The sequence below is a fragment of the Schistocerca nitens genome, chromosome 6, assembly GCF_023898315.1.
Source record: "Schistocerca nitens isolate TAMUIC-IGC-003100 chromosome 6, iqSchNite1.1, whole genome shotgun sequence".
Taxonomy (NCBI): domain Eukaryota; kingdom Metazoa; phylum Arthropoda; class Insecta; order Orthoptera; family Acrididae; genus Schistocerca; species Schistocerca nitens.
Window position 1 is genome coordinate 757,317,288 of NC_064619.1, and position 23,082 is coordinate 757,340,369.

Here is a 23,082-nt window from a genome sequence, read left to right on the forward strand (position 1 = left end):
ATGGACTTCTGCAGGTTTTCTGTATCCCTTGGACCTCCCCATCGACGATGAAACACAGAAATTGCATCGGAATTAGATCTAAGAGACACAATGTCGACTTAAGTACAAGAAGACTGAGTCTTCCTACTGTCTACGTTTTGAGCGTTTCCTGTTTCACCAGTTTTACATTCCGATGCACCTCTGCAGGTTTACTGTATCCATTGGACCTTCCCATTGACGATGAAACACAGAAATTGCATCGGATTGAAATATAAGAGACACAATGCCGACTTAAGTACAGGAAGACTGAGTCTTCCTACTGTCTATGTTTTGAGCGTTTCCTGTGTCACCAGTTTTACATTCCGATGCACCTCGGCAGGATTACTGTATCCCTTCGACCTTCACAGTGAAGTTGAAGAACAGATATTGCATCGGAATTAAATATAAGAGACAGAATGCCGACTTAAGTACAAGAAAACTGAGTCTTCTTAGGGTCTATGTTTTGAGCGTTTCCTGTGTCACCAGTCTTACATTCCGATGCACCTCTGCAGGTTTACTGTATCCCTTGGACCTTCACAGTGACGATGAAACACAGATATTGCAACGGAATTAAATATAAGAGACACAATGCCGATTTAAGTACAGGAAGACTGAGTCTTTATACTGTCTATGTTTTCAGCGTTTCCTGTGTAATCAGTTTTACATTCCGATGCAACTCTGCAGGTTTACTGTATTCCTTGGACCGTCCCATTGACGATGAAACACAGAAATTGCATCGGATTTAAATATAAGAGACACAATGCCGACTTAAGTACAGGAAGACTGAGTCTTCCTACTGTCTATGTTTTGAGCGTTTCCTGTGTCACCAGTTTTTCATTCCGATGAACCTCTGCAGGTTTACTGTAACCATTCGACCTTCACAGTGATGATGAAACACAGAAATTGCATCGGAATTAAATATAAGAGACACAATGCCGCCTTAAGTACAACAAAACCGAGCCTCCTTAGGGTCTATGTTTTGAGCGTTTCCTATGTCACCCGTTTTACATTCCGATGCACCTCTGCAGGTTTACTGTATCCATTGGACCTTCCCAGTGACGATGAAACACAGAAATTGTATCGGAATTAAATATAAGAGACACAATGCCGACTTAAGTACAAGAAAACTGAGTCTTCTTAGGGACTATGTTTTGAGCGTTTCCTGTGTCAACGGTTTTACATTCCGATGGATCTCTGCAGGTTTTCTGTATCCGTTGGACCTCCCCATCGACGATGAAACACAGAAATTGCATCGGAATTAGATCTAAGAGACACAATGCCGACTTAAGTACAGGAAGACTGAGCCTTCCTACTGTCTATGTTTTGAGCGTTTCCTGTGTCACCAGTTTTACATTCCGATGCACCTCTGCAGGTTTACTGTATCCCTTCGACCTTCACAGTGATGTTGAAAAACAGATATTGCATCGGAATTAAATATAAGAGACACAATGCCGACTTAAGTACAAGAAAACTGAGTCTTCTTAGGGTCTATGTTTTGAGCGTTTCCTGTGTCACCAGTTTTACATTCCGATGGATCTCTGCAGGTTCCTGCATTCCTTGGACCTTCCCATCGACGATGAAACACAGAAATTGCATCGGAATTAGATCTAAGAGACACAATGTCGACTTAAGTACAGGAAGACTGAGTCTTCCTACTGTCTACGTTTTGAGCGTTTCATGTGTCACCAGTTTTACATTCCGATGCACCTCTGCAGGTTTACTGTATCCATTGGACCTTCCCATTGTCGATGAAACACAGAAATTGCATCGGATTTAAATATAAGAGACACAATGCCGACTTAAGTACAGGAAGACTGAGTCTTCCTACTGTCTATGTTTTGAGCGTTTCCTGTAACACCAGTTTTACATTCCGATGCACCTTTGCAGGTTTACTGTATCCATTGGACCTTCCCAGTGACGATGGAACACAGAAATTACATCGGAATTAAATATAAGGGTCACAATGCCGACTTAAGTACAAGAAAACTGGGTCTTCTTAGGGTCTATGTTTTGAGCGTTTCCTGTGTCACCAGTTTTACATTCCGATGCACCTCTGCAGGTTTACTGTATCCCTTGGACCTTCACAGTAACGATGAAACACAGATATTGCATCGGAATTAAATATGAGACACAATGCCGACTTAAGTACAGAAAGACTGAGGCTTCCTACTGTCTATGTTTTGAGCGTTTCCTGTGTCACCAGTTTTACATTCCGATGCACCTCTGCAGGTTTACTGTATCCATGGGACCTTCCCATTGACGATGAAACACAGAAATTGCATCGGATTTAAATATAACAGACACAATGCCGACTTAGTACAGAAAGATTGAGTCTTTCTACTGTCTATGTTTTGAGAGTTTCCTGTGTCACCAGTTTTACATTCCGATGCACCCCTGCAGGTTTACTGTATCCATTGGACCTTCCCATTGACGATGAAACACAGAAATTGCATCGGATTTAAATATAAGAGACACAATGCCGACTTAAGTACAGGAAGACTGAGTCTTCCTACTGTCTATGTTTTGAGCGTTTCCTGTGTCACCAGTTTTTCATTCCGATGCACCTCTGCAGGTTTACTGTATCCATTCGACCTTCACAGTGACGATGAAACACAGAAATTGCATCGGAATTAAATATAAGAGACACAATGCCGCCTTAAGTAGAACAAAACTGAGCCTCCTTAGGGTCTATGTTTTGAGCGTTTCCTGTGTCACCCGTTTTACATTCCGATGCACCTCTGCAGGTTTACTGTATCAATTGGACCTTCCCAGTGACGATGAAACACAGAAATTGCATCGGAATTAAATATAAGAGACACAATGCCGACTTAAGTACAAGAAAACTGAGTCTTCTTAGGGTCTATGTTTTGAGCGTTTCCTGTGTCACCGGTTTTACATTCCGATGTACCTCTGCAGGTTTTCTGTATCAATTGGACCTCCCCATCGACGATGAAACACAGAAATTGCATCGGAATTAGATCTAAGAGACACAATGTCGACTTAAGTACAGGAAGACTGAGTCTTCCTACTGTCTACGTTTTGAGCGTTTCCTGTGTCACCAGTTTTACATTCCGATGCACCTCTGCAGGTTTACTGTATCCATTGGACCTTCCCATTGACGATGAAACACAGAAATTGCATCGGATTGAAATATAAGAGACACAATGCCGACTTATGTACAGGAAGACTGAGTCTTCCTACTGTCTATGTTTTGAGCGTTTCCTGTGTCACCAGTTTTACATTCCGATGCACCTCGGCAGGTTTGCTGTATCCCTTCGACCTTCACAGTGAAGTTGAAGAACAGATATTGCATCGGAATTAAATATAAGAGACACAATGCCGACTTAAGTACAAGAAAACTGAGTCTTCTTAGGGTCTATGTTTTGAGCGTTTCCTGTGTCACCAGTTTTACATTCCGATGCACCTCTGCAGGTTTACTGTATCCCTTGGACCTTCACAGTGACGATGAAACACAGATATTGCAACGGAATTAAATATAAGAGACACAATGCCGATTTAAGTACAGGAAGACTGAGTCTTTATACTGTCTATGTTTTCAGCGTTTCCTGTGTAATCAGTTTTTCATTCCGATGCAACTCTGCAGGTTTCTCTGTATTCCTTGGACCTTCCCATTGACGATGAAACACAGAAATTGCATCGGAATTAAATATGAGACAAAATGCCGACTTAAGTACAGAAAGACTGAGTCTTCCTACTGTCTATGATTTGAGCGTTTCCTGTGTCACCAGTTTTACATTCCGATGCACCTCTGCAGGTTTACTGTATCCATTGGACCTTCCCACTGACGATGAAACACAGAAATTGCATCGGATTTAAATATAAGAGACACAATGCCGACTTAAGTACAGGAGGACTGAGTCTTCCTACTGTCTATGTTTTGAGCGTTTCCTGTGTCACCAGTTTTTCATTCCGATGCACCTCTGCAGGTTTACTGTATCCATTCGACCTTCACAGTGACGATGAAACACAGAAATTGCATCGGAATTAAATATAAGAGACACAATGCCGCCTTAAGTACAACAAAACTGAGCCTCTTTAGGGTCTATGTTTTGAGCGTTTCCTGTGTCACCAGTTTTACATTCCGATGGATCTCTGCAGGTTACTGCATTCCTTGGACCTTCCCATCGACGATGAAACACAGAAATTGCATCGGAATTAGATCTAAGAGACACAATGTCGACTTACGTACAGGAAGACTGAGTCTTCCTACTGTCTACGTTTTGAGCGTTTCATGTGTCACCAGTTTTACATTCCGATGCACCTCTGCAGGTTTACTGTATCCATTGGACCTTCCCATTGTCGATGAAACACAGAAATTGCATCGGATTTAAATATAAGAGACACAATGCCGACTTAAGTACAGGAAGACTGAGTCTTCCTACTGTCTATGTTTTGAGCGTTTCCTGTAACACCAGTTTTACATTCCGATGCACCTTTGCAGGTTTACTGTATCCATTGGACCTTCCCAGTGACGATGGAACACAGAAATTACATCGGAATTAAATATAAGGGTCACAATGCCGACTTAAGTACAAGAAAACTGGGTCTTCTTAGGGTCTATGTTTTGAGCGTTTCCTGTGTCACCAGTTTTACATTCCGATGCACCTCTGCAGGTTTACTGTATCCCTTGGACCTTCACAGTAACGATGAAACACAGATATTGCATCGGAATTAAATATGAGACACAATGCCGACTTAAGTACAGAAAGACTGAGGCTTCCTACTGTCTATGTTTTGAGCGTTTCCTGTGTCACCAGTTTTACATTCCGATGCACCTCTGCAGGTTTACTGTATCCATGGGACCTTCCCATTGACGATGAAACACAGAAATTGCATCGGATTTAAATATAACAGACACAATGCCGACTTAGTACAGAAAGATTGAGTCTTTCTACTGTCTATGTTTTGAGAGTTTCCTGTGTCACCAGTTTTACATTCCGATGCACCCCTGCAGGTTTACTGTATCCATTGGACCTTCCCATTGACGATGAAACACAGAAATTGCATCGGATTTAAATATAAGAGACACAATGCCGACTTAAGTACAGGAAGACTGAGTCTTCCTACTGTCTATGTTTTGAGCGTTTCCTGTGTCACCAGTTTTTCATTCCGATGCACCTCTGCAGGTTTACTGTATCCATTCGACCTTCACAGTGACGATGAAACACAGAAATTGCATCGGAATTAAATATAAGAGACACAATGCCGCCTTAAGTAGAACAAAACTGAGCCTCCTTAGGGTCTATGTTTTGAGCGTTTCCTGTGTCACCCGTTTTACATTCCGATGCACCTCTGCAGGTTTACTGTATCAATTGGACCTTCCCAGTGACGATGAAACACAGAAATTGCATCGGAATTAAATATAAGAGACACAATGCCGACTTAAGTACAAGAAAACTGAGTCTTCTTAGGGTCTATGTTTTGAGCGTTTCCTGTGTCACCGGTTTTACATTCCGATGTACCTCTGCAGGTTTTCTGTATCAATTGGACCTCCCCATCGACGATGAAACACAGAAATTGCATCGGAATTAGATCTAAGAGACACAATGTCGACTTAAGTACAGGAAGACTGAGTCTTCCTACTGTCTACGTTTTGAGCGTTTCCTGTGTCACCAGTTTTACATTCCGATGCACCTCTGCAGGTTTACTGTATCCATTGGACCTTCCCATTGACGATGAAACACAGAAATTGCATCGGATTGAAATATAAGAGACACAATGCCGACTTATGTACAGGAAGACTGAGTCTTCCTACTGTCTATGTTTTGAGCGTTTCCTGTGTCACCAGTTTTACATTCCGATGCACCTCGGCAGGTTTGCTGTATCCCTTCGACCTTCACAGTGAAGTTGAAGAACAGATATTGCATCGGAATTAAATATAAGAGACACAATGCCGACTTAAGTACAAGAAAACTGAGTCTTCTTAGGGTCTATGTTTTGAGCGTTTCCTGTGTCACCAGTTTTACATTCCGATGCACCTCTGCAGGTTTACTGTATCCCTTGGACCTTCACAGTGACGATGAAACACAGATATTGCAACGGAATTAAATATAAGAGACACAATGCCGATTTAAGTACAGGAAGACTGAGTCTTTATACTGTCTATGTTTTCAGCGTTTCCTGTGTAATCAGTTTTTCATTCCGATGCAACTCTGCAGGTTTCTCTGTATTCCTTGGACCTTCCCATTGACGATGAAACACAGAAATTGCATCGGAATTAAATATGAGACAAAATGCCGACTTAAGTACAGAAAGACTGAGTCTTCCTACTGTCTATGATTTGAGCGTTTCCTGTGTCACCAGTTTTACATTCCGATGCACCTCTGCAGGTTTACTGTATCCATTGGACCTTCCCACTGACGATGAAACACAGAAATTGCATCGGATTTAAATATAAGAGACACAATGCCGACTTAAGTACAGGAGGACTGAGTCTTCCTACTGTCTATGTTTTGAGCGTTTCCTGTGTCACCAGTTTTTCATTCCGATGCACCTCTGCAGGTTTACTGTATCCATTCGACCTTCACAGTGACGATGAAACACAGAAATTGCATCGGAATTAAATATAAGAGACACAATGCCGCCTTAAGTACAACAAAACTGAGCCTCCTTAGGGTCTATGTTTTGAGCGTTTCCTGTGTCACCAGTTTTACATTCCGATGCACCTCTGCAGGTTTACTGTATCCATTGGACCTTCCCAGTGACGATGAAACACAGAAATTGCATCGGAATTAAATATAAGAGACACAATGCCGACTTAAGTACAAGAAAACTGAGTCTTCTTAGGGTCTATGTTTTGAGCGTTTCCTGTGTCACCGGTTTTACATTCCGATGGATCTCTGCAGGTTTTCTGTATCCGCTGGACCTCCCCATCGACGATGAAACACAGAAATTGCATCGGAATTAGATCTAATAGACACAATGCCGACTTAAGTACAGGAAGACTGAGTCTTCCTACTGTCTATGTTTTGAGCGTTTCCTGTGTCACCAGTTTTACATTCCGATGCACCTCTGCAGGTTTACTGTATCCCTTCGACCTTCACAGTGAAGTTGAAAAACAGATATTGCATCGGAATTAAATATAAGAGACACGATGCCGACTTAAGTACAAGAAAACTGAGTCTTCTTAGGGTCTATGTTTTGAGCGTTTCCTGTGTCACCAGTTTTACATTCCGATGGACCTCTGCAGGTTTACTGCATCCCTTGGACCTTCCCATCAACGATGAAACACAGAAATTGCATCGGAATTAGATCTAAGAGACACAATGTCGACTTAAGTACAGGAAGACTGAGTCTTCCTATTGTCTACGTTTTGAGCGTTTCCTCTGTCACCAGTTTTACATTCCGATGCACCTCTGCAGGTTTACTGTATCCATTGGACCTTCCCATTGACGATGAAACACAGAAATTGCATCGGATTTAAATATAAGAGACACAATGCCGACTTAAGTACTGGAAGACTGAGTCTTCCTACTGTCTATGTTTTGAGCGTTTCCTGTGTCACCAGTTTTTCATTCCGATGCACCTCTGCAGGTTTACTGTATCCATTCGACCTTCACAGTGACGATGAAACACAGAAATTGCATCGGAATTAAATATGAGACACAATGCCGACTTAAGTACAGAAAGACTGAGTCTTCCTACTGTCTATGTTTTGAGCGTTTCCTGTGTCACCAGTTTTTCATTCCGATGCACCTCTGCAGGTTTACTGTATCCATTCGACCTTCACAGTGACGATGAAACACAGAAATTGCATCGGAATTAAATATAAGAGACACAATGCCGCCTTAAGTAGAACAAAACTGAGCCTCCTTAGGGTCTATGTTTTGAGCGTTTCCTGTGTCACCCGTTTTACATTCCGATGCACCTCTGCAGGTTTACTGTATCAATTGGACCTTCCCAGTGACGATGAAACACTGAAAGTGCATCGGAATTAAATATAAGAGACACAATGCCGACTTAAGTACAAGAAAACTGAGTCTTCTTAGGGTCTATGTTTTGAGCGTTTCCTGTGTCACCGGTTTTACATTCCGATGTACCTCTGCAGGTTCTCTGTATCAATTGGACCTCCCCATCGACGATGAAACACAGAAATTGCATCGGAATTAGATCTAAGAGACACAATGTCGACTTAAGTACAGGAAGACTGAGTCTTCCTACTGTCTACGTTTTGAGCGTTTCCTGTGTCACCAGTTTTACATTCCGATGCACCTCTGCAGGTTTACTGTATCCATTGGACCTTCCCACTGACGATGAAACACAGAAATTGCATCGGATTGAAATATAAGAGACACAATGCCGACTTATGTACAGGAAGACTGAGTCTTCCTACTGTCTATGTTTTGAGCGTTTCCTGTGTCACCAGTTTTACATTCCGATGCACCTCGGCAGGTTTACTGTATCCCTTCGACCTTCACAGTGAAGTTGAAGAACAGATATTGCATCGGAATTAAATATAAGAGACACAATGCCGACTTAAGTACAAGAAAACTGAGTCTTCTTAGGGTCTATGTTTTGAGCGTTTCCTGTGTCACCAGTTTTACATTCCGATGCACCTCTGCAGGTTTACTGTATCCCTTGGACCTTCACAGTGACGATGAAACACAGATATTGCAACGGAATTAAATATAAGAGACACAATGCCGATTTAAGTACAGGAAGACTGAGTCTTTATACTGTCTATGTTTTCAGCGTTTCCTGTGTAATCAGTTTTTCATTCCGATGCAACTCTGCAGGTTTCTCTGTATTCCTTGGACCTTCCCATTGACGATGAAACACAGAAATTGCATCGGAATTAAATATGAGACAAAATGCCGACTTAAGTACAGAAAGACTGAGTCTTCCTACTGTCTATGATTTGAGCGTTTCCTGTGTCACCAGTTTTACATTCCGATGCACCTCTGCAGGTTTACTGTATCCATTGGACCTTCCCACTGACGATGAAACACAGAAATTGCATCGGATTTAAATATAAGAGACACAATGCCGACTTAAGTACAGGAAGACTGAGTCTTCCTACTGTCTATGTTTTGAGCGTTTCCTGTGTCACCAGTTTTTCATTCCGATGCACCTCTGCAGGTTTACTGTATCCATTCGACCTTCACAGTGACGATGAAACACAGAAATTGCATCGGAATTAAATATAAGAGACACAATGCCGCCTTAAGTACAACAAAACTGAGCCTCCTTAGGGTCTATGTTTTGAGCGTTTCCTGTGTCACCCGTTTTACATTCCGATGCACCTCTGCAGGTTTACTGTATCCATTGGACCTTCCCAGTGACGATGAAACACAGAAATTGCATCGGAATTAAATATAAGAGACACAATGCCGACTTAAGTACAAGAAAACTGAGTCTTCTTAGGGTCTATGTTTTGAGCGTTTCCTGTGTCACCGGTTTTACATTCCGATGGATCTCTGCAGGTTTTCTGTATCCGCTGGACCTCCCCATCGACGATGAAACACAGAAATTGCATCGGAATTAGATCTAATAGACACAATGCCGACTTAAGTACAGGAAGACTGAGTCTTCCTACTGTCTATGTTTTGAGCGTTTCCTGTGTCACCAGTTTTACATTCCGATGCACCTCTGCAGGTTTACTGTATCCCTTCGACCTTCACAGTGAAGTTGAAAAACAGATATTGCATCGGAATTAAATATAAGAGACACGATGCCGACTTAAGTACAAGAAAACTGAGTCTTCTTAGGGTCTATGTTTTGAGCGTTTCCTGTGTCACCAGTTTTACATTCCGATGGACCTCTGCAGGTTTACTGCATCCCTTGGACCTTCCCATCAACGATGAAACACAGAAATTGCATCGGAATTAGATCTAAGAGACACAATGTCGACTTAAGTACAGGAAGACTGAGTCTTCCTACTGTCTACGTTTTGAGCGTTTCCTCTGTCACCAGTTTTACATTCCGATGCACCTCTGCAGGTTTACTGTATCCATTGGACCTTCCCATTGACGATGAAACACAGAAATTGCATCGGATTTAAATATAAGAAACACAACGCCGACTTAAGTACAGGAAGACTGAGTCTTCCTACTGTCTATGTTTTGAGCGTTTCCTGTGTCACCAGTTTTTCATTCCGATGCACCTCTGCAGGTTTACTGTATCCATTCGACCTTCACAGTGACGATGAAACACAGAAATTGCATCGGAATTAAATATAAGAGACACAATGCCGCCTTAAGTACAACAAAACTGAGCCTCCCTAGGGTCTATGTTTTGAGCGTTTCCTGTGTCACCCGTTTTACATTCCGATGCACCTCTGCAGGTTTACTGTATCGATTGGACCTTCCCAGTGACGATGAAACACAGAAATTGCATCGGAATTAAATATAAGAGACACAATGTCGACTTATGTACAAGAAAACTGAGTCTTCTTAGGGTCTATGTTTTGAGGGTTTCCTGTGTCACCGGTTTTACATTCCGATGGACCTCTGCAGGTTTTCTGTATCAATTGGACCTCCCCATCGACGATGAAACACAGAAATTGCATCGGAATTAGATCTAAGAGACACAATGTCGACTTAAATACAGGAAGACTGAGTCTTCCTACTGTCTACGTTTTGAGCGTTTCCTCTGTCACCAGTTTTACATTCCGATGCACCTCTGCAGGTTTACTGTATCCATTGGACCTTCCCATTGACGATGAAACACAGAAATTACATCGCATTTACATATAAGAGACACAATGCCGACTTAAGTACAGGAAGACTGAGTCTTCCTACTGACTATGCTTTGAGCGTTTCCTGTGTCACCAGTTTTACATTCCGATGCACCTCTGCAGGTTTACTGTATCCCTTCGACCTTCACAGTGAAGTTGAAAAACAGATATTTCATTGGAATTAAATATAAGAGACACAATGCCGACTTAAGTACAAGAAAACTGAGTCTCCTTAGGGTCTATGTTTTGAGCGTTTCCTGTGTCACCAGTTTTACATTCCGATGCACCTCTGCAGGTTTACTGTATCCCTTGGACCTTCACAGTGACGATGAAACACAGATATTGCAACGGAATTAAATATAAGAGACACAATGCCGATTTAACTACAGGAAGACTGAGTCTTTATCCTGTCTATGTTTTCAGCGTTTCCTGTGTAATCAGTTTTACATTCCGATGCAACTCTGCAGGTTTACAGTATTCCTTGGACCTTCCCATTGACGATGAAACACAGAAATTGCATCGGAATTAAATATGAGACACAATGCCGACTTAAGTACAGAAAGACTGAGTCTTCCTACTGTCTATGTTTTGAGCGTTTCCTGTGTCACCAGTTTTACATTGCGATGCACCTCTGCAGGTTTACTGTATCCATTGGACCTTCCCATTAACGATGAAACACAGAAATTGCATTGGATTTAAATATAAGAGACACAATGCCGACTTAAGTACAGAAAGACTGAGTCTTCCTACTGTCTATGTTTTGAGCGTTTCCTGTGTCACCAGTTTTACATTCCGATGCACCCCTGCAGGTTTACTGTATCCATTGGACCTTCCCATTGACGATGAAACACAGAAATTGCATCGGATTTAAATATAAGAGGCTATGCCGACTTAAGTACAGGAAGACTGAGTCTTCCTACTGTCTATGTTTTGAGCGTTTCCTGTGTCACCAGTATTTCATTCCGATGCACCTCTGCAGGTTTACTGTATCCATTCGACCTTCACAGTGACGATGAAACACAGAAATTGCATCGGAATTAAATATAAGAGACACAATGCCGCCTTAAGTACAACAAAACTGAGCCTCCTTAGGGTCTATGTTTTGAGCGTTTCCTGTGTCACCCGTTTTACATTCCGATGCACCTCTGCAGTTTTACTGTATCCATTGGACCTTCCCAGTGACGATGAAACACAGAAATTGCATCGGAATTAAATATAAGAGACACAATGCCGACTTAAGTACAAGAAAACTCAGTCTTCTTAGGGTCTATGTTTTGAGCGTTTCCTGTGTCACCGGTTTTACATTCCGATGGACCTCTGCAGGTTTTCTGTATCAATTGGACCTCCCCATCGACGATGAAACACAGAAATTGCATCGGAATTAGGTCTAAGAGACACAATGTCGACTTAAGTACAGGAAGACTGAGTCTTCCTACTGTCTATGTTTTGAGCGTTTCCTGTGTCACCAGTTTTACATTGCGATGCACCTCTGCAGGTTTACTGTATCCATTGGACCTTCCCATTAACGATGAAACACAGAAATTGCATTGGATTTAAATATAAGAGACACAATGCCGACTTAAGTACAGAAAGACTGAGTCTTCCTACTGTCTATGTTTTGAGCGTTTCCTGTGTCACCAGTTTTACATTCCGATGCACCCCTGCAGGTTTACTGTATCCATTGGACCTTCCCATTGACGATGAAACACAGAAATTGCATCGGATTTAAATATAAGAGGCTATGCCGACTTAAGTACAGGAAGACTGAGTCTTCCTACTGTCTATGTTTTGAGCGTTTCCTGTGTCACCAGTATTTCATTCCGATGCACCTCTGCAGGTTTACTGTATCCATTCGACCTTCACAGTGACGATGAAACACAGAAATTGCATCGGAATTAAATATAAGAGACACAATGCCGCCTTAAGTACAACAAAACTGAGCCTCCTTAGGGTCTATGTTTTGAGCGTTTCCTGTGTCACCCGTTTTACATTCCGATGCACCTCTGCAGTTTTACTGTATCCATTGGACCTTCCCAGTGACGATGAAACACAGAAATTGCATCGGAATTAAATATAAGAGACACAATGCCGACTTAAGTACAAGAAAACTCAGTCTTCTTAGGGTCTATGTTTTGAGCGTTTCCTGTGTCACCGGTTTTACATTCCGATGGACCTCTGCAGGTTTTCTGTATCAATTGGACCTCCCCATCGACGATGAAACACAGAAATTGCATCGGAATTAGGTCTAAGAGACACAATGTCGACTTAAGTACAGGAAGACTGAGTCTTCCTACTGTCTACGTTTTGAGCGTTTCCTCTGTCACCAGTTTTACATTCCGATGCACCTCTGCAGGTTTACTGTATCCATTGGACCTTCCCATTTACGATGAAACACAGAAATTGCATCGCATTTACATATAAGAGACACAATGCCGACTTAAGTACAGGAAGACTGAGTCTTCCTACTGACTATGTTTTGAGCGATTCCTGTGTCACCAGTTTTACATTCCGATGCACCTCTGCAGGTTTACTGTATCCCTTAGACCTTCACAGTGAAGTTGAAAAACAGATATTGCATTGGAATTAAATATAAGAGACACAATGCCGACTTAAGTACAAGAAAACTGAGTCTCCTTAGGGTCTATGTTTTGAGCGTTGCCTGTGTCACCGGTTTTACATTCCGATGGACCTCTGCAGGTTTTCTGTATCCCTTGGACCTCCCCATCGACGATGCAACACAGAAATTGCATCGGAATTAGATCTAAGAGACACAATGTCGACTTAAGTACAGGAAGACTGAGTCTTCCTACTGTCTACGATTTGAGCGTTTCCTGTGTCACCAGTTTTACATTCCGATGCACCTCTGCAGGTTTACTGTATCCATTGGACCTTCCCATTGACGATGAAACACAGAAATTGCATCGGATTGAAATATAAGAGACACATTGCCGGCTTAAGTACAGGAAGACTGAGTCTTCCTACTGTCTATGTTTTGAGCGTTTCCTGTAACACCAGTTTTACATTCCGATGCACCTCGGCAGGTTTACTGTATCCCTTCGACCTTCACAGTGAAGTTGAAGAACAGATATTGCATCGGAATTAAATATAAGAGACACAATGCCGACTTAAGTACAAGAAAACTGAGTCTTCTTAGGGTCTATGTTTTGAGCGTTTCCTGTGTCACCAGTTTTACATTCCGATGCACCTCTGCAGGTTTACTGTATCCCTTGGACCTTCACAGTGACGATGAAACACAGATATTGCAACGGAATTAAATATAAGAGACACAATGCCGATTTAAGTACAGGAAGACTGAGTCTTTATTCTGTCTATGTTTTCATTGTTTCCTGTGTAATCAGTTTTACATTCCGATGCAACTCTGCAGGTTTACTGTATTCCTTGGACCTTCCCATTGACGATGAAACACAGAAATTGCATCGGAATTAAATATGAGACACACTGCCGACTTAAGTACAGAAAGACTGAGTCTTCCTACTGTCTATATTTTGAGCGTTTCCTGTGTCACCAGTTTAACATTCCGATGCACCCCTGCAGGTTTACTGTATCCATTGGACCTTCCCATTGACGATGAAACACAGAAATTGCATCGGATTTAAATATAAGAGACACAATGGCGACTTAAGTACAGAAAGACTGAGTCTTCCTACTGTCTATGTTTTGAGCGTTTCCTGTGTCACCAGTTTTACATTCCGATGCACCCCTGCAGGTTTACTGTATCCATTGGACCTTCCCATTGACGATGAAACACAGAAATTGCATCGGATTTAAATATAAGAGCCACAATGACGACTTAAGTACAGGAAGACTGAGTCTTCCTACTGTCTATGTTTTGAGCGTTTCCTGTGTCACCAGTTTTTCATTCCGATGCACCTCTGCAGGTTTACTGTATCCATTCGACCTTCACAGTGACGATGAAACACAGAAATTGCATCGGAATTAAATATAAGAGACACAATGCCGCCTTAAGTACAACAAAACTAAGCCTCCTTAGGGTCTATGTTTTGAGCGTTTCCTGTGTCACCCGTTTTACATTCCGATGCACCTCTGCAGGTTTACTGTATCCATTGGACCTTCCCAGTGACGATGAAACACAGAAATTGCATCGGAATTAAATATAAGAGACACAATGCCGACTTAAGTACAAGAAAACTGAGTCTTCTTAGGGTCTATGTTTTGAGCGTTTCCTGTGTCACCGGTTTTACATTCCGATGGATCTCTGCAGGTTTTCTGTATCCGTTGGACCTCCCCATCGACGATGAAACACAGAAATTGCATCGGAATTAGATCTAAGAGTTACAATGCCGACTTAAGTACAGGAAGACTGAGTCTTCCTACTGTCTACGTTTTGAGCGTTTCCTCTGTCACCAGTTTTACATTCCGATGCACCTCTGCAGGTTTACTGTATCCATTGGACCTTCCCATTGACGATGAAACATAGAAATTACATCGCATTTAAATATAAGAGACACAATGCCGACTTAAGTACAGGAAGACTGAGTCTTCCTACTGTCTATGTTTTGAGCGTTTCCTGTGTCACCAGTTTTACATTCCGATGCACCTCTGCAGGTTTACTGTATCCCTTCGACCTTCACAGTGAAGTTGAAATACAGATATTGCATCGGAATTAAATATAAGAGACACAATGCCGACTTAAGTACAAGAAAACTGAGCCTTCTTAGGGTCTATGTTTTGAGCGTTTCCTGTGTCACCAGTTTTACATTCCGATGGACCTCTGCAGGTTTACTGCATCCCTTGGACCTTCCCATTGACGATGAAACACAGAAATTGCATCGGATTTAAATATACGAGACATAATGCCGACTTAAGTACAGGAAGACTGAGTCTTCCTACTGTCTATGTTTTGAGCGTTTCCTGTAACACCAGTTTTACATTCCGATGCACCTCTGCAGGTTTACTGTATCCATTGGACCTTCCCAGTGACGATGGAACACAGAAATTGCATCGGAATTAAATATAAGAGACACAATGCCGACTTAAGTACAAGAAAACTGAGTATTCTTGGTGACTATGTTTTCAGCGTTTCCTGTGTCACCAGTTTTACATTCCGATGCACCTCTGCAGGTTTACTGTATCCATTGGACCTTAACAGAGACGATGAAACACAGAAATTGAATCGGAATTAATTATAAGAGACACAATGCCGCCTTAAGTACTACAAAACTGAGTCTCCTTAGGGTCTATGTTTCGAGCGTTTCCTGTGTCACCCGTTTTACATTCCGATGCACCTCTGCAGGTTTACTGTATCAATTGGACCTTCCCAGTGACGATGAAACACAGAAATTGCATCGGAATTAAATATAAGAGACACAATGCCGACTTAAGTACAAGAAAACTGAGTCTTCTTAGGGTCTATGATTTGAGCGTTTTCTGTGTCACCGGTTTTACATTCCGATGGATCTCTGCAGGTTTTCTGTATCTGTTGGACCTCCCCATCGACGATGAAACACAGACATTGCATCGGAATTAGATCTAAGAGACACAATGCCGACTTAAGTACAGGAAGACTGAGTCTTCCTACTGTCTATGTTTTGAGCGTTTCCTGTGTCACCAGTTTTACATTCCGATGCACCTCTGCAGGTTTACTGTATCCCTTCGACCTTCACAGTGAAGTTGAAGAACAGATATTGCATCGGAATTAAATATAAGAGACACAATGCCGACTTAAGTACAAGAAAACTGAGTCTTCTTAGGGTCAATGTTTTGAGCGTTTCCTGTGTCACCAGTTTTACATTCCGATGGACCTCTGCAGGTTTACTGCATCCTTTGGACCTTTCCATTGACGATGAAACACAGAAATTGCATCGGATTTAAATATACGAGACACAATGCCGACTTAACTACAGGAAGACTGAGTCTTCCTACTGTCTATGTTTTGAGCGTTTCCTGTAACACCAGTTTTACATTCCGATGCACCTCTGCAGGTTTACTGTATCCATTGGACCTTCCCAGTGACGATGGAACACAGAAATTGCATCGGAATTACATATAAGAGTCACAATGCCGACTTAAGTACAAGAAAACTGAGTCTTCTTAGGGTCTATGTTTTGAGCGTTTCCTGTGTCACCTGTTTTACATTCCGATGCACCTCTGCAGGTTTACTGTATTCCTTGGACCTTCACAGTGACGATGAAACACAGATATTGCATCGGAATTAAATATAAGAGGCACAATGCCGATTTAAGTACAGGAAGACTGAGTCTTTATACTGTCTATGTTTTCAGCGTTTCCTGTGTAATCAGTTTTACATTCCGATGCAACTCTGCAGGTTTACTGTATTCCTTGGTCCTTCCCATTGACGATGAAACACAGAAATTGCATCGGAATTAAATATGAGACACAATGCCGACTTAAGTACAAAAAGACTGAGTCTTCCTACTGTCTATGTTTTGAGCGTTTCCTGTGTCACCAGTTTTACATTCCGATGCACCTCTGCAGGTTTACTGTATCCCTTCGACCTTCACAGTGAAGTTGAAGAACAGATATTGCATCGGAATTAAATATTAGAGACACAATGCCGACTTAAGTACAAGAAAACTGAGTCTTCTTAGGGTCTATGTTTTGAGCGTTTCCTGTGTCACCAGTTTTACATTCCGATTGACCTCTGCAGGTTTACTGCATCCCTTGGACCTTCCCATTGACGATGAAACACAGAAATTGCATCGGATTCAAATATACGATACACAATGCCGACTTAAGTACAGGAAGACTGAGTCTTCCTACTGTCTATGTTTTGAGCGTTTCCTGTAACACCAGTTTTAAATTCCGATGCACCTCTGCAGGTTTACTGTATCCATTGGACCTTCCCAGAGACGATGGAACACAGAAATTGCATCGGGATTAAGTATAAGAGTCACAATGCCGACTTAAGTACAAGAAAACTGAGTCTTCTTAGGGTCTATGTTTTGAGCGTTTCCTGTGTCACCAGTTTTACATTCCGATGCACCTCTGCCGGTTTACTGTATTCCTTGGACCTTCACAGTGACGATGAAACACAGATATTGCATCGGAATTAAATATAAGAGACACAATGCCGACTTAAGTACAGGAAGACTGAGTCTTCCTACTGTCTATGTTTTGAGCGTTTCCTGTGTCACCAGTTTTACATTCCGATGCACCCCTGCAGGTTTACTGTATCCATTGGACCTTCCCATTGACGATGAAACACTGAAATTGCATCGTATTTAAATATAAGAGACACAATGCCAACTTAAGTACAGGAAGACTGAGTCTTCCTACTGTCTATGTTTTGAGCGTTTCCTGTGTCACCAGTTTTTCATTCCGATGCACCTCTGCAGGTTTACTGTATCCATTCGACCTTCACAGTGACGATGAAACACAGAAATTGCATCGGAATTAAATATAAGAGACACAATGCCGACTTAAGTACAAGAAAACTGAGTATTCTTGGTGTCTATGTTTTGAGCGTTTCCTGTGTCACCAGTTTTACATTTCGATGCACCTCTGCAGGTTTACTGTATCCATTGGACCTTCACAGAGACGATGAAACGCAGAAATTGCATCGGAATTAATTATAAGAGACACAATGCCGCCTTAAGTACTACAAAACAGGGTCTCCTTAGGGTCTATGTTTTGAGCGTCTCCTGTGTCACCCGTTTTACATTCCAATGCACCTCTGCAGGTTTACTGTATCCATTGGAGCTTCCCAGTGACGATGAAACACAGAAATTGCATCGGAATTAAATATAAGAGACACAATGCCGACTTAAGTACAAGAAAACTGAGCCTTCTTGGGGTCTATGTTTTGAGCGTTTCCTGTGTCACCGGTTTTACATTCCGATGGACCTCTGCAGGTTTTCTGTATCCGTTGGACCTCCCCATCGACGATGAAACACAGAAATTGCATCGGAATTAGATCTAAGAGACACAATGCCGACTTAAGTACAGGAAGACTGAGTCTTCCTACTGTCTATGTTTTGAGCGTTTCCTGTGTCACCAGTTTTACATTCCGATGCACCTCTGCAGGTTTACTGTATCCCTTCGACCTTCACAGTGAAGTTGAAAAACAGATTTTGCATCGGAATTAAATATAAGAGACACAATGCCGACTTAAGTACAAGAAAACTGAGTCTTCTTAGGGTCTATGTTTCGAGCGTTTCCTGTGTCACCAGTTTTACATTCCGATGGACTCCTGCAGGTTTACTCCATCCCTTGGACCTTCCCATAAACGATGAAACACAAAAATTGCATCGGAATTCAATATAAGAGACACAATGTAGACTTAAGTACAAGAAAACTGAGTCTTTTTAGGGTCTATGTTTTGAGCTTTTCCTGTGTCACCAGTTTTACATTCCGATGCACCTCTTCAGGTTTACTGTATCCATTGGACCTTCACAGTGACGATGAAACACAGATATTGCATCGGAATTAAATATAAGAGACACAATGCCGACTTAAGTACAGGGAGACTGAGTCTTCCTACTGTCTATGTTTTGAGCGTTTCCTGTAACACCAGTTTTACATTCCGATGCACCTCTGCAGGTTTACTGTATCCATTGGCCCTTCACAGTGACAATGAAACACAGAAATTGCATCGGAATTAAATATAAGAGACACAATGCCGATTTAAGCACAACAAAACTGAGTCTTCTTAGGGTCTATGATTTGAGCGATTCCTGTGTCACCAGTTTTACATTCCGATGCACCTCTGCAGGTTTACTGTATAGATTGGACCTTCCCATTGACGATGAAACACAGAAATTGCATCGGAATTAAATATAAGAAACACAACGCCGACTTACGTACAAGAAAACTGAGTCTTCTTACGGTCTATGTTTTGAGCGTTTCCTGTGTCACCAGTTTTACATTCCGACGCTCCTCTGCAGGTTTACTGTATCTCTTGGACCTTCCCATTGTCGATGAAACACAGAAAATGCATCGGAATTAAATATTAGAGACACAATGCCGACTTAAGAATAGGAAGACTGAGTCTTCCTACTGTCTATGTTTTGAGCGTTTCCTGTAACACCAGTTTTACATTCCGATGCACCTCTGCAGGTTTACTGTATCCATTGGAAATTCCCAGTGACGATGAAACACAGAAATTGCATTGGAATTAGATATAAGAGACACAATGCCGACTTGAGTACAAGAAAACTGAGTCTTCTTAGTGTCTATGCTTTGAGCGTTCCTGTGTCACCAGTTTTACATTCCGATGGACCTCTGCAGGTTTACTGCATCCCTTGGACCTTCCCATCGACGATGAAACACAGAAATTGCATCGGAATTAAATCTAAGGGGCCCAATGTCGACTTAAGTACAGGAAGACTGAAACTTCCTACTGTCTACGTTTTGAGCGTTTCCTGTGTCACCAGTTTTACTTTCCGGTGCACCTCTGCAGGTTTACTGTATCCATTGGACCTTCCATGTACGATGAAACACAGAAATTGCATCGGATTTATAAATAAGAGACACAATGCCGACTTAAGTACACGAAGACTGAGTCTTCCTACTGTCTATGTTTTGAGCGTTTCCTGTGTCACCAGTTTTACATTCCGATGCACCTCTGCAGGTTTACTGTATCCATTGGACCTTCACAGTGCCGATGAAACACAGAAATTGCATCGGAATTAAATATAAGAGACACAATGCCGACTTATGTACTAGAAAACTGAGTCTTCTTAGGGTCTATGATTTAAGCGTTTCCTGTGTCACCAGTTTTACATTCCGATGCACCGCTGCAGGTTTACTGTATCCCTTATACCTTCACAGTGACGATGAAACACAGATATTGCATCGGAATTAAATATAAGATACACAATGCCGATTTAAGTACAGGAAGGCTGAGTCTTTATACTGTCTATGTTTTCAGCGTTTCCTGTGTTATCAGTTTTACATTCCGACGCACCTCTTCAGGTTTACTGTATTCCTTGGACCTTCCCATTGACGATGAAACACAGAAATTGCATCGGAATGAAATATAAGAGACACAATGCCGACTTAAGTACAGAAAGACTGAGTCTTCCTTTTGTCTATGTTTTGAGCGTTTTCTGTGTCACCAGTTTTACATTCCGATGCACCTATGCAGGATACTGTATCCTTGGACCTTTACAGTGACGATGAAACACAGAAATTGCTTTGGAATTAAATATAAGAGATACAATGCCGAAATAAGTACAGGAAGACTGTGTCTTCCTACTGCCTATGTATTGAGCGTTTCCTGTGTCACCAGGTTTACATTCCGATGCACCTCTGCAGGTTTACTGTATTCCTTGGCCCTTCCCAAAGACGGTGAAACACAGAAATTGCATCAGAATTAAATATAAGAGACACAATGCCGACTTAAGTACAGGAAGACTGAGTCTTCCTACTGTCTATGTTTTGAGCGTTTCCTGTGTCACCAGTTTTACATTCCGATGCACCTCTGGAGGTTTACTGTATCCATTCGACTTTCACAGTGACGATGGAACACAGAAATTGCATCGGAATTAAATATAAGAGACACAATGCCGACTTAAGTACTACAAAACTGAGTCTTCTTAGGGTCTATGTTTTGAGAGTTTCCTGTGTCACCAGTTTTATATTCCGATGCACCTCTGCAGGTTTTCTTTATCCCTTGGACCTTTCCATCGACGATGAAACACAGAAATTGCATCGGGTTTAAATATAAGAGACACAATGCCGACTTAAGTACAGGAAGACTCAGTCTTCCTACTGTCTATGATTTGAGCGTTTCCGGTGTCGCCAGTTTTACATTCCGATGCACCTCTGCAGGATTACTGTATCCCTTCGACCTTCACAGTGACGATGAAAAACAGATATTGCATCGGAATTAAATATAAGAGACACAATGCCGACTTAAGTACACAAAAACTGAGACTTCTTAAGGTCTATGATTTGAGCGTTTCCTGTCTCACCAGCTTTACATTCCGATATACCTCTGCAGGTTTACTGTATAACGTGGACCTTCCCATTGACGATGAAACACAGAAATTTCATCGGAATTAAATCTAAGAGACACAATGTCGTCTTAAGTACAGGAAGACTGAGTCTTCCTACTGTCTACCTTTTGAGCGTTTCCTGTGTCACCAGTTTTACATTCCGATGCACCTCGGCAGGTTTACTGTATCCATTCGTCCTTCACAGTGACGATGAAACACAGAAATTGCATCGGAATTAAATATAAGAGACACAATGCCGACTTAAGTACAAGAAAACTGAGTCTTCTTACGGTCTATGATTTGAGCGTATCCTGTGTCACCAGTTTTACATTCCGACGCACCTCTGAAGGTTTACTGTATCACTTGGACCTTCCCAATGTCGATGAAACACAGAAATTGTATCGGAATTAAATATTAGAGACACAATGCCGACTTAAGAACAGGAAGACTGAGTCTTCCTACTGTCTATGTCTTGAGCGTTTCCTGTAATACCAGTTTTTCATTCCGATGCACCTCTGCAGGTTTACTGTATCCATTGGACCTTCACAGTGACGATGAAACACAGAAATTGCATTGGCATTAAATATAAGAAACACAACGCCGACTTACGTACATGAAAACTGAGTCTTCTTACGGTCTATGTTTTGAGCGTTTCCTGTGTCACCAGTTTTACATTCCCATGCACCGTTGCAGGTTTACTGTATCTCTTGGACCTTCACAGTGACGATGAAATACAGATATTGCATCGGAATTAAATATAAGAGACACAATGCCGATTTAAGTACAGGAAGGCTGAGTCTTTATACTGTCTATGCTTTCAGCGATTCCTGTGTAATCAGTTTTACATTCCGATGCACCTCTTCAGGTTTACTGTATTCCTTGGACCTTCCCATTGACGATGAAACACAGAAATTTCATCGGAATTAAATCTAAGAGACACAATGTCGTCTTAAGTACAGGAAGACTGAGTCTTCCTACTGTCTACCTTTTGAGCGTTTCCTGTGTCACCAGTTTTACATTCCGATGCACCTCTGCAGGATACTGTATCCTTGGACCTTCACAGTGACGATGAAACACAGAAATTGCTTTGGAATTAAATATAAGAGATACAATGCCGAAATAAGTACAGGAAGACTGTGTCTTTCTACTGTCTATGTATTGAGCGTTTCCGGTGTCACCAGTTTTACATTCCAATGCACCTCTGCAGGTTTACTGTATCCATTGGACCTTCCCACTGACGATGAAACACAGAAATTGCATCGGATTTAAATATAAGAGACACAATGCCGACTTAAGTACAGGAAGACTGAGTCTTCCAACTGTCTATGTTTTGAGCGTTTCCGGTGTCACCAGTTTTACATTCCGATGGACCTCTTCAGGTTTACTGTATCCCTTGGACCTTCCCATTGACGATGAAACACAGATATT